The following is a 12,367-nucleotide window of genomic DNA, read 5'->3' as shown; positions in this document are numbered from 1 at the left end:
AGTGTGTAAAAAAAAAATAAACTCCATAGCGCTCTCCTGCAACCAAATATTTACCTCCTAAAGACTGCTCCCCTACAAAGAAAGACTGCTCCTACCCAGATTGGGATGGCGCCTTGATTCAGCTGCACACCATAAACCCTGCCTCCTTGATCCCGCTGTGTGCAGTAACTCCACACCCCTGTCCACTTTGAGTTTCTGGGGTGCTGTGGCTTCTCATCTGAGAGTCCAGACAATCTGATCCCAGCTTTTCTGTGTCCATGTTTCTGTTTGTCCATCTACTCGTCTTTTCTTCATTTCCCTCCCTGCCCCATCAGGTAAAGTCCCTGGGACTGTGTAAGGACTCAGCACCCACCCTCAAAGAATCGTAGGTTAGACTAGAATATGGTTCTTTTGAGGCCCTAGACCCTGCTCTCCCGACTCACCTTTAGTGGTTTTATTATTATTTTTATTTATTTATTTATTTATTTATTTACTTATTTACTTATTTTTTGATTTTTCGAGACAGGGTTTCTCCGTAGCTTTTGGTTCCTGTCCTGGAACTAGCTCTTGTAGACCAGGCTGGCCTCGAACTCCCAGAGATCCGCCTGCCTCTGCCTCCCGAGTGCTGGGATTAAAGGCGTGCGCCACCACCGCCCGGCCACCTTTAGTGGTTTTTAAAGTCTATTCCCTGAATCTGGCAAACTGTCTCTCACCTGTAATCTTAGCACTCTGGGGGCTGAGGCAGGAGGATTGGGAGTGAGTTGAAAGACAGGCTGCATTATACAGTGATATCCTGTTCCAAAGCATGGAAGCAAACAACTAAGAAAACATATTCCTTGTTTTTCTAACTAGGGACAATTGAGTCAGATTGAAGTTAGCAAGACCTCAGCTCTTTCATTTCTACATTAGCATCAGTAACAGTACCTTGCTAGCCCCATGGCAGATTCAACAAAGGAAGAACAAACCATTGGGTCCAGCACATACCAGTCACCTTTGTTTTCTGGTTATAAATATTCTCAACCCTGTCATGACAAAAAGAGTCTTTGATAAAAATTGAAACTCAGAGATATTTGTTCTCTTCATATTAATACCTTGCAAAGCAACTTCTTCGAATGTGTCCATTTAGGGCATCCTAGCTTCTATCAATTTTGCCATTTTGCACTTAGTTTTTCCTTTGCTTACAATCCAGGCAGGTAGTGAGATTTCAAAACCAGCAGCCATGGTCTGAAATCTACATAGAAATGTGTGATAATGAATATATATTACATATATGTTATATGTGCATATCATATATAACTGTGTTGCATTCTTATATTTTAGGATGTTTCTTTCCTTAAGATACCCACCCAGTGTATATAAATTGCTAAAGCGTTAGCCCACCCAAATCAACTCTAGTGAAATTATCAAACAGTTGCATTTACCTATTTGATCTCTGTCCATTTTGGCTGCTTATAGATGAAGTGACTCATATTTTTGCCTCAGTAGTAAAAACATATTATTTGTGACAAATAAAAGGACATGGACATCTTGGTACAGCCATGATTCATTTTGGTTATTGTTTATCAAAATGCCATTCGAAGAGTTGATGACAAAAAATTATCCCATTTTTAAGCATTTACTTATTTATGTATTTATTTAATTCATTTATTTTTGTTTCTTACTCTTATCCTTATCCCAAACTTAGGTTGATCTTTTGTCTCCAGGTGTGACTCTTTTGGCTGAAGGTTTACCCAGAAGCATATTTGCATAGGGTTACCTTTAAAACCTTTCTTCTACCGACTCAATTTGTTCCAGGCATTCTTGTGGAAAATTATGGGATCTTTTCCATTAAGAATTTTGAGAAAATATTAATCTCCTTCCTTATCTGAAGATGGGAGCCACTTCTCAACAAATCATTAAGCATTAGTCTGAAGTCACTGTAAGGCTGAAGGTTAACATGGCCTTGAGACTTCACTGTTTCAATGAAGCTGTTTCCTTCTCAAAAAAGGACCTCAGCAGAACTTGTATTCATAAGGTCTTTCTGGCTGTGACCGAGCATTAAGGGCACCATTGTATCTAGCTGGAATGTGTGCTTGGTTTTCACACTTTCCTCAGTGACTAATTCTGGAGAACAAGGTGTAAGTTAGCCACGGAGAATGACGACATTGCTTTATCTTTATCATTGCTGTCTGACCAGAACACAACCAGTCACATCATGCCCAAGCAATGTGAACATGGCGGTTTGGCACAGTAACAATAGCAGGCTGATAAGTGACTGATCGGCTTAGCCATAGCATTCTTTTCTCCGGTAGGTCACTGTCCCTTTTTGTTCTTCAAAATCTAGCAATGGTTATGCATTCTGGAAGATGGCATTTCAAATCAATTAAGTAACATCACGTCCACAGTGGCTGGGATTATCACCCTGTAATACCTTGCTTCTGTGTCCACCTGATTAAAACTATTCTAAATGTAAGCAATTAAGCAATGAGTGCCATAAAGCCCCATAATTAAAATGCATCTTTAGCATGATTTTTTTAATCGAGTGGTTTGGAAGAGAAATAGTTTGTGTGATAAGTTACAAATATGTATGACATATAAAAAGATGGTCACCTTATAGTTTGATAAGTAGAGATTATAACTTATGATTTCTCCACATGTAAAATAAGAATTTTAGCACCTAATACATAATTTTTGGTCATGATTCATACAGGGAATCTAATTCAGGTAACAAGAAATTAAATTTCATATTTATATGGAACATTTAATCAACAGTTCTCACTACCAGTCTATTTCAATTAATGAAGAACTAAAATATAGTAGAATATAACACTTGAAGCCAAGTGGTGTTTCCTCATCACCTAAGGAGTGTGTGTATCCTTTACCAGACTAACAGCTCAGAAAGGGAAAGCCTGTAGCAAGCAAACCAGTTCCTATTACGGAACACATTCTCAACAAATAGCTCTAGAATTAATCTATATATGGGGTAAATATAAGAAATAATGATGGAATAGATATTTGAGTTCAAAGCCAGCTTGGTCTACAGAGTGAGTTCCAGGATAGACAGGGCTACATAAAGAAACCCTGTCTGAAAACAAAAACAAAACAAAACAAAAAAAAACTAATCCTTTTTTTCTAGTATCTATCATATTGTTTTTCAAGGTAATTTCCAAAATTTAGATGTTTTCCACAGTCATAAAATACAACTAATATTCAGAGATGTAAAACGTACTATAGGATGTCTTCGAAAAGTAATTTCCAATCATCCTACGAATAAGATGGAATAAAATAAAACATAATTTAAATATAGAATTGTTGCTTAACCACAGAAAAATAAAAGACCCATCCATTTCAACGGTGTTCAGATTTTAACTGACCTATTTAGTAGAAAATGAAACAAAACCACTTCTCATGTTACATAAACATGACATTTTCTCCTAAGGAATCTAAATTACAGAAGAAAAATAATTTGTCAAAAGAATATTAGATCATTCTTCCATAAATTTCATTTGAGTGTTGCTTGAAAAAAAAATAAAGGATGGAAAGATCTTAAATCTTGTTGTTTGAGTTTTTTTTCTTCAAATTTTGAGCAACATTTTCCCCTCCAGGGGCGTTCAGTTAACAAGTAAAGGAAAAGAGTGTGGGCTGATTTCTCTCTCAGCAACCATCACAAGAGACACTGGAGCCAACTTTCATATTTTTGAGAAAAAAAAATTATGTGCACAAACTAAAATTATGTAAATCTAAGTAAGCTTGTTACTTTTGAAAATGTCCAGAAAAAATATTAAACTTATGCAGATTGTTGACGCTAACAGAGGTCATCAACCACTTGTTGCTGGAGAAGCACAAGTCCAAAGAAACACGAAAGCCTTCCCTGCAAATTGCAATTCCATTTCTTCATAGGCACAGCTAGACTGAGGAAGATGAGCATCAACCATGCTCTTGAAACAGTCTATGTGGGGGCTTGAATGTGTCTTACTTCTCAGGGGAGTTGCTGACTTTAAAACTCTCCTGTTAGATAATCTTAAAAGTGTTTTTTTTTTTGGAAGGAAGAAAAGAAAAGCACAAGAAGGATTCTTCATGGAGTCCCTCATCAGATGCACCTGGGTTGGAGGAAGAAAATGTCTGCTTATTACTGCACTTGACCCCGTTAGTGGGCTTCGCTCTAATGAAGCAGGCTGAGGTAGACAATCTGTCTTTAGAGCATACTCACTAACATATGCGACTTGACTCAGGCTGTAGTCGATACGAAATATGCAACTCCATTTAGTGTGTAGTCGAGATCATTCTATATAAACATACTTCCCGCAGACATATGGAAATACATCCGAAAAGCCTATACATCTTTAGGCGGTTAATTAGCATAAGAGCATAGAGATATAAGATGATAATGCAAAGGCTGTGGATGACAAAGCACTTAGGTTCCTCTAGGATGACATCGACTGTCTTGCAGGCGCACAGCTTCTGTCCACTCTTTGTGTCTTCACCCGGTATCTTCCTGTGTAGCCCAGGCTGGCCTTAACTATTTTGATCCTCCAACCTCAACCTCCTAAGTGGTGGGGTCACAGGTGTGGGCCATTATGTTGGTTAGTGTATATCTTCATAATGATAAAAAAAAATCCATTAATTCTTTGACAGAGAAAATAATGGGATCTAGATTCCCTTGAGGATTTTTTGAGATGGTAAGTCATCCAGTTTCTTCCATTTGAAGTATTTGTTTTGAATTTGGAGATGATCCCTAAGAGATCGTCCCCCACCCAACCCCACAGATCTGTATTTTCATTGAAATCCCACAATTTCCTGTACATTTCCCTGTTGAGATTATTTCTATTAGATTATGGTACTTGTAATTTGTAAAGCCTGCGTGTACCCAGTGTTTCCTCCCGCTCCCTCAATTACGGCACGCTAGAGTGTGTACAGGGCTCAAACTGCACACACTGGAGGTCTGGCTATCCCCACTGCCTTCGTCCTTCTCAGTTCCCAGCTGGAGGTCTCAGCTGTAATTTCAGTCCATTCCTGTGGCTGTAAAACCGTAACAGAGCCTCTGCCATCCTACTTCTTACCCCACATGCTGCATCCACTTCCTCTGGGGGCAGGCAAGGCCACCATTGTGTCCAGGGGAGTTTCAGTTATGGCAATTTGACACCTAGGGCTAGTACGACTGAAATCATAGAAGCCATGGTTTCATCAGAGTCTACCTAAAGGCCTCAAATGTAAAAAAAAAAAAAAAAACCTAATAATGACCACCACACAGCAGTGAGAAGGAGACTATTTAAGATACACAGCTTCATTCCATGTGACCTGACAGACAGCCATGTTTTCTTTACTTTTATTTTTAATTACTTTTACTTATGTGTATATGTGTACCTGCATGGGCTTATGTGTACTTCATGCATTCAGTAGCCTGCAGAGGCCAGAAGATGGTGTCAAATCACTTGGAGCTAGTTATAGGTGACTGTGAGCCATCCTGTGGTTGCTGGGAACCAAACCAGAGTCCTTTTTAAGTGTTCTTATAGGACATCACCCTCACTCTGCCTTTTAGACACCAGATCTTCAAAGTCACAAATGCCACGTGATGTTGTTTTGCAAGCTAGGGGAGAACTTTCAGCTCTCACATTACGTTGTTTTGAGAGAGATTCAGATCTGTGAAACCTGTGCTCCCGTGTGGACAAGGATTTTAAAGCTGTCAGAAAGAAGCTGAACCCAAAGACAAAGAAAAATGGCAAAGTCTAAAACAGACTCCCTGGTTCAGTCTGCCATGGGCTCAAGGCAGAGATGTTGACATTTGAATAAGATGTTGAGACTCTTCAAACCTGTCTCTTTTACTTGGTATAAGATGGACAGGACAAAAGGTGATCTTGATGATGGTAACTCTGGGGAAGAGATGACATAGCCCTAGAACTGCTTCTTCTTCTATAAATCCTATAGCCAGACAGATCCTTGCCTTACGAATGGTAGTGTCACTCTGGGGAGGGTCCCGACTCAGTGGCAGGGTAGGCATTAGAGAGGGTCAAGAGGGAGGAAAGGGCAAAAAGTGAGTGAAGTTAGGTACTTTTCAGTGGCTATGATCAAGGTAACTTATATGAAAAAGTGTTTAAGTTGGGGCTCATGGTTCCAGAGGGTAGAGTCCATGACGACCCTGGCAAGCAGCATGGCAGAGGCAGACAGGCATGGAGCTACAGTGGTGGCTGAGAGCCTACATTCTGACCCTCAAGCACAAGCCTGGGAGTGGTGTGGTCTGGTCAAACCTCGAAGCCCACCCCAGCAATACACCTCTTCCAATAAGGCCATGCCTTCTAATTCTTCCCAAATAGTTCCACCAACTGGGGACAGATCATTCAAATAGATGACCCTATTGGGGGGGGGGTCATTCTCCTTCAATACTGCATAAGGTCCCTTGGAGAAGGTGACATCTGATTCTGTCTCTCAGGATTGGCAGGCTTCAAGTGGAGAAGTGTGGGACGCAGAGTAGGCAATGGATGAGGTGAAGAGCGACAGAGGTGAGGAAATGTGTGGCCTGCAGGATGCTGCCGAAGAACAAAGGTCAAAGCACCCACTGGGCCTTTCTTCCCAAGCCGTAGCACTTGAACCTACCATTGTAGGCGAGGTAAGAGCACTCAAGTCTTTTGAGTTGGAGAGTGAGAGAGTTATATGTATTTTAGGCAGAGTAAAGAGGGCAGAATGAATAAGAGAATGCCAGTTGGGCTGCTGCCAAGGACGATGGCCTATGAAGTGGAGGTGGGAGGGGCTAGTGTACGACCGACGTGGGAGGGGCTAGTGTACGACCGACGTGGGAGGGGCTAGTGTACGACCGACGTGGGAGGGGCTAGTGTACGACCGACAATGGGACTGTGGAAACAGAACAAGATGAGTAAAGGAAGACAAGTGCGCTTCACCATAGAGTGGACGGAGATGAGCATGTGAGTTAGCGGTTAGCATCTCTCTCCTCTCCTCCCTCCCCCTCTTCCTACTTTCTTTTCTTTCTATTCTTGCTTGCTTTCCCAGAGGTGGCCAGGGTCCTGGGCAAATATGTTTCTTCCTTGCTGACCAATAGGACCTCATGTCAGATCTCTGCTCTGAAAAAAAAATTCACGAAGGATGGGAAGACAGAAAAGAAAGGAACCCTGTTATTACTCAGCCGTGATGAGTAAGCAAATGGGTATGGCAGCTGGTGGAGTGAGCTTTTGCCAGGGCTGCTGCGTAACCCTTGAGAATCTTTGATGCCACAAACAGCTGAGACCTTTGGCAGGAGCTCACCAAAATTCCTGAAATTTGTTTTCCTAAATGCTACCAGTAGTGTCTCTGGCCTTTACTCCTTTAGTGCTTACAATAGATTCCACAGAGTCCTAATTCTCTGTGTGAAATCATTTTCTGATGAAAAAGTCTCATGTGTAGCTCAGAGGTAGGGTGTTTGCCTGTAGTCTGCAAGGCCTGAATTTGATTACCAGCCCAAGAGAGAAAGAGAGGAGTGGAGAGAGGGGAAGAGAGAGGGGGAGTGGAAAGGAGGGAGGGAGAGAGAAGGGGGAGGAAGGGAGGGAAGGAGGAGGGACAGAGGGAGGGACACACACACACACACACACACACACACACACACACACACACTGGGGAGGGGAAGGGAGGGAAGGGGCAAGAGAGTATTCTAAAGTTTTTAAATCCAGAGTCCATCTCATACCTATGAAACCAGCAGGATTTCCAAAAGAGGAACCTAGAAATCTGTACTTTCTACCGTGGGTGTAATGTGACTTAGTGGGATAATTTTAGGCTAACATTTCTGAAGATTTGGGGTCAATCTGTAACAAAAACACCACCACCACCACCACCACCACCACCACCACCACCACCACCACCCATACACACATCAAGAATGGTTTCCATTTTACTGTTGGAATAAGACAATTCTGAGATTTCCATATTCAGTGACCAAGTAGATGTGAATTTAGAGGTTTCATTTACACAGCATTCATTATTTATTAAACATCTATTACGAGTTCAGTCATTGGAATAGGAAGCAGGGAATATAGTTACAAGGTCAATATCCCTGCCCTCAAGGGGCTTGCTTTCAAGAGGGACAGATAAAAGGATACTATAAACAAATGATTAAACAAGCAATATTATATCAGATAGTAACAGCAGGACAAAAATAGCAGATGATCGGAGGAAAGGAAACATCTACCTGGTAGTATAGCCTGCACTGAGTAGAAGAAAAAAGCTGGCCAAGGAGGTCACATTTGACCCCGAAAGCTTGGTTGTCTCAGAAGAGAACAACGGTGTGAGATGGAGCGCGGTGCGCATGAAGGGAAGTGTTAGCAGATGAGTAAGCCTGAGAGTGAGATAGAAGTACCATGCCGGGCCTGCTTGGCTCTGCTACAAACTTGAAATAAGACATGAAGACATTTAGTCAGTTGCCAATGTAATTAGATTCATGTTTTTTTTAAATAAATATGTATCAGAAAACCAAGCTATGTTGTACATGGAAGAGTAGTGATGATGGGTAAATATTAATAATATCAATTTGATGTACCACTAGGAGATACATTTGTCATGGAACTTCATAAAAAATTCCTCTAGGAAAGATCTAGCATTCAGGAGTCTATACACAGGTAAGACATCAAAATGTAAGAGTACATGAAATGATGAGAGATTTGCTGACTATGTGGGACACAACCAATAAGGGCAGCTGGAGGAAGAGGGGCCTACCATGTAAGGAGGAAGGCAGAGAAACTTAGGCAAAGACTACAAAATTCAAGAGTGTTTCATCACGGGAAAAATAAAAGAGCAGCGAAAATGTGGTTGGTTGAGAACAAGGAAAAGATTCCTTTCCTACTTGTGCAGTTCTTATTGTATTAGATATCCTCAACAGAGCAATAAGGAAAAGAAAAGAAGGAACAGATGCATGGGTGGAAACAAAAGAACCCAACTGCCTCTGTTCACAGAGGACAAATTATCTGCAAAGGAAATCTCAGAGAATACGCAAGAGCCATGAAACTGAGTTTAACAAGATTGTGGGATATACACCAAATGCATAGAAATTCGTCATAAGCGTACACACTAGCAATGGACAACTGAAAACTGCAAACAAAAGTATCATTTACAATTGCACCAAAAACTCAGGAATCATCTATTACAGCTAAAAATTATGAGTGAAAGACACTAAAGCAGACCTAAGTGAGTGGGGAGGGATATCAAGTTCATGGATGAGACAGTTTGATGGGAAGATGGCTCAGTGGACAAGTGCTCGCTGTTCATATTCCCAAAACTCATGCCGAACTAGGGACCGTAGCTTCCCTCTGTGTTCTAGTTTCCTTTCTGTTGCTGTAATAAGATAATCTGACCAGAACCAACTTGTGGGAAGACGGTTTATTTCAACTTAAAGTTCAAGGTCATGATCATCATGAGGGAAGTGGGGAGGGAACACAAGGCAGGAACCATATTGGAATCGTGCTTGCTCGTTGACTCTTTGGCTTATTCTTAGCTAGTTTTCTTACACAACCCAGGAGTACCTGCTTAGGGATGGTGAAACACTTAATAGGAAGGGCTCTCAGGCATCAGTGAGCAATCAAGACAATCCCCTACAGAGAGGCTGACTGATCTAGGCAACTCAATGATCAAGACTTTCTTCCCAGATGACCATAGTTAAGTAGACAATAAGACAACAAGGACAGTTTATAATCCTGTTGCTGTGCCCAAGACTGTATATTCCATGACTTATGAGATAAGATAATCATTTATTGAAGACAGGAAAGACACAGATTGGAATAAGAAAACAAATGCATTATATCCTGCATCTCTAATAAAGTGTCAAAACAATTCAATGGAGAAATGATTGCCTTTTGAGCAGATAATCCGGGAATCAAATATGTAAAGAGTAAACATGGTGAACACTGCCTGGGTGGTTGGAAAATGGACTGACTGCTTAGGGATCGTGGGTTTTCTTTGGGAATGGTTAAGACTGGCGATGGCTGTAGAGTGTAAATCAGATAATCATCACTGGACAGCAAATTTTACATTATGTGTATTTTACCTCATTAAAAGTTGTAAAATAGATGGGTGATAGTGGCACCTGCCTTTAATCCCAGCACTTGGGAGGCAGAGGCCTGCAGATCTCTGTGAGTTTGAGGCTAGCCTGGTCTATAAAGCTATTTCAAGGAAAGCTAGGGCTGTTATACAGAGAAACCCTGTTTTAAAAAACAAACAAAGAAAAAGTGGTAAAATATATAGGAACAAACAAAGGAGGTGACCTTTGAACACAGTTTATAAAAAAATTACATTCTACCCATATTTATATATATGAGTATATAACATATACCCATATGTTATAGAAAATTAACACATAGAATATAAGCAAAAATAAAACTTCTATGACTTCTATCACTAAGAATGAAAAGAAAACCATGAGCCATAAGAAAATCTTACAAAATGTAATGGGCCGGTAATCTAGAATATGTAAAGGAGTTTTACAGATCAATAAGGATAAGGAAGCAAGCAACTCCATTTTCAAACTGGACGAGAAGTTTGAATTGACAGTCTGTTAGCATGGAGGTGTAGATGCAAAGAACACAATGTTTACAGCACGACTGCTCAGAGAAATGTAACTGAAAAGCACAATGAATCATCTTACTCCTCACTGCTAATTCAAAGAAACCAAACATGCCATCTGTGTGAAAACCTGTATGGAACAATTTAGAGACGCTTTATTCAACATAGCCCTGAACCCAGACAGTTCTCAGTTGAAGAATGGCGAAAGAAACAACGTTATATCAAGACAATAGGATCCTACGCACTATTAACAAGGAAAATCAAAAACTACTGACACAAGAAAACATGGGTGACTTGGGAGATGGTGGCACATGTCTTTAATCCCAGCACTTGGGAGGCAGAGGCAGGCGGATCTCTGTGAGTTAGAGGCCAGCTTGGTCTACAAGAGCTAGTTCCAGGGTTCCAGGACAGCCAGGACTACTATACAGAGAAACCCTGTCTCGAACCCCCCAAGAAATCCCACCCCCCAAAAACAAAAGAAAACAAAAAAACCAAAACAAAATATGGGCGACTTTTAAATGTTTTTTGTTAATAAAAAAAGAACAGACAAAAAGACATGTTCTATCAATACAGCATCCTAGAAAAGGGAAATCCAGGGAAAGCATTGGAGGTTTGTTGGACAGGGAAGGAAAGTGAGTATCAACAGCTATGAGGATATTTGCAAGATGATGCAAACGCTCTGATCCTTCTGTGATAGATGTTTCAGGATTCCCTCTACTTTTCAAATTTTATATGTATACCTCAAAAGAGTGAATGTTTATAAATTACGTGCTTATTATTTTGTATGCTTTTTTTTGCGATAATATCTCATGTAGTCCATTCTACATTCTGTTTAGGGGCCAAAGGTGACCTTGAACTTTTTAAGCCTCCTCCCACCGCACCTGACTAACGTGGTGCTGGAAATCAAACCCCTAGACTTCATAGGTGCTTGGCAAGTGTTCTACGAACCGAGCTACATCCCAGCCCCAAATTATGTGATTACAAACCCGAACTTAAAGTGACTAAGATCGAGGCCCCCCAAAACCTTGGCAATCCTCCTGAGAGCAGCCTCTCTGGGTCAGCCTAGGAGCGCGATCATAGCACACATTCAGTGGGGAAGAAAGCAAGGCAAAGGATAGGACAAGTAGGTCACTCATGAGTCTGTCATTAATTCAGTCCAGTGCTCAAATTCAGGAACATTTGGAAGAGATAGGGCAGAGGAGGGAGTTGGTGAGGATGAGTCAGAATCTCCAAAAACACTGGTGTTTGATGAGTTATGATATTTAATTTTGAGAGCAAAAAAAAAAATCCTACATGTCAAATAAAAAGCTAGAAAAAGGAAAGCTTGGTAAACTCTTATGATCTGATGACAACCAAGATGTTGGGAAGTGACTCATGATAGGCCCCTGCTCCCAGGGATGCTTTGGTGTGGTAAGAATGACTGTGGGGATGCTTTTTTAAATAATAAAAGAGGTTATGGAATGAAACAATTAAACAAAGCCTATGTTACAAACTTACACTTGTGTTTAGTGATAGAATGCAATATTGACATTATTTTAATTCTTCTCCTGTACTATCTTAAGACTTAATAATATGTTTTCATTCTAGGATGAAGGGAAAGAAACTAATTTTGTTAGTTCTACTTTTTGTGTGAAGGCAAAGCAAAACACTGGTTGCTGTTGGGGAGTAATGATCGGAGTTGGTCTCCCTTTTGGAAACATGTGCAATATCTTTTGGGTGGATCCAACAATAGCTTCCTCTGCCTGGTGCAGGTGGCTACTGAGTGCCAAAATGCTGGTGCCATGAAATATTGTCACACATATGTGTCATAGTGGACAATTTCAGTGCAGGTTCCATTCTTTTTTTTTTTTTTTTTTTTTTTTTTTTTTTTTTTTTT

Source organism: Microtus ochrogaster, linkage group LG7_11 (assembly GCF_000317375.1).
Source record: "Microtus ochrogaster isolate Prairie Vole_2 linkage group LG7_11, MicOch1.0, whole genome shotgun sequence".
Taxonomy (NCBI): domain Eukaryota; kingdom Metazoa; phylum Chordata; class Mammalia; order Rodentia; family Cricetidae; genus Microtus; species Microtus ochrogaster.
This window is presented reverse-complemented; position numbering follows the sequence as displayed.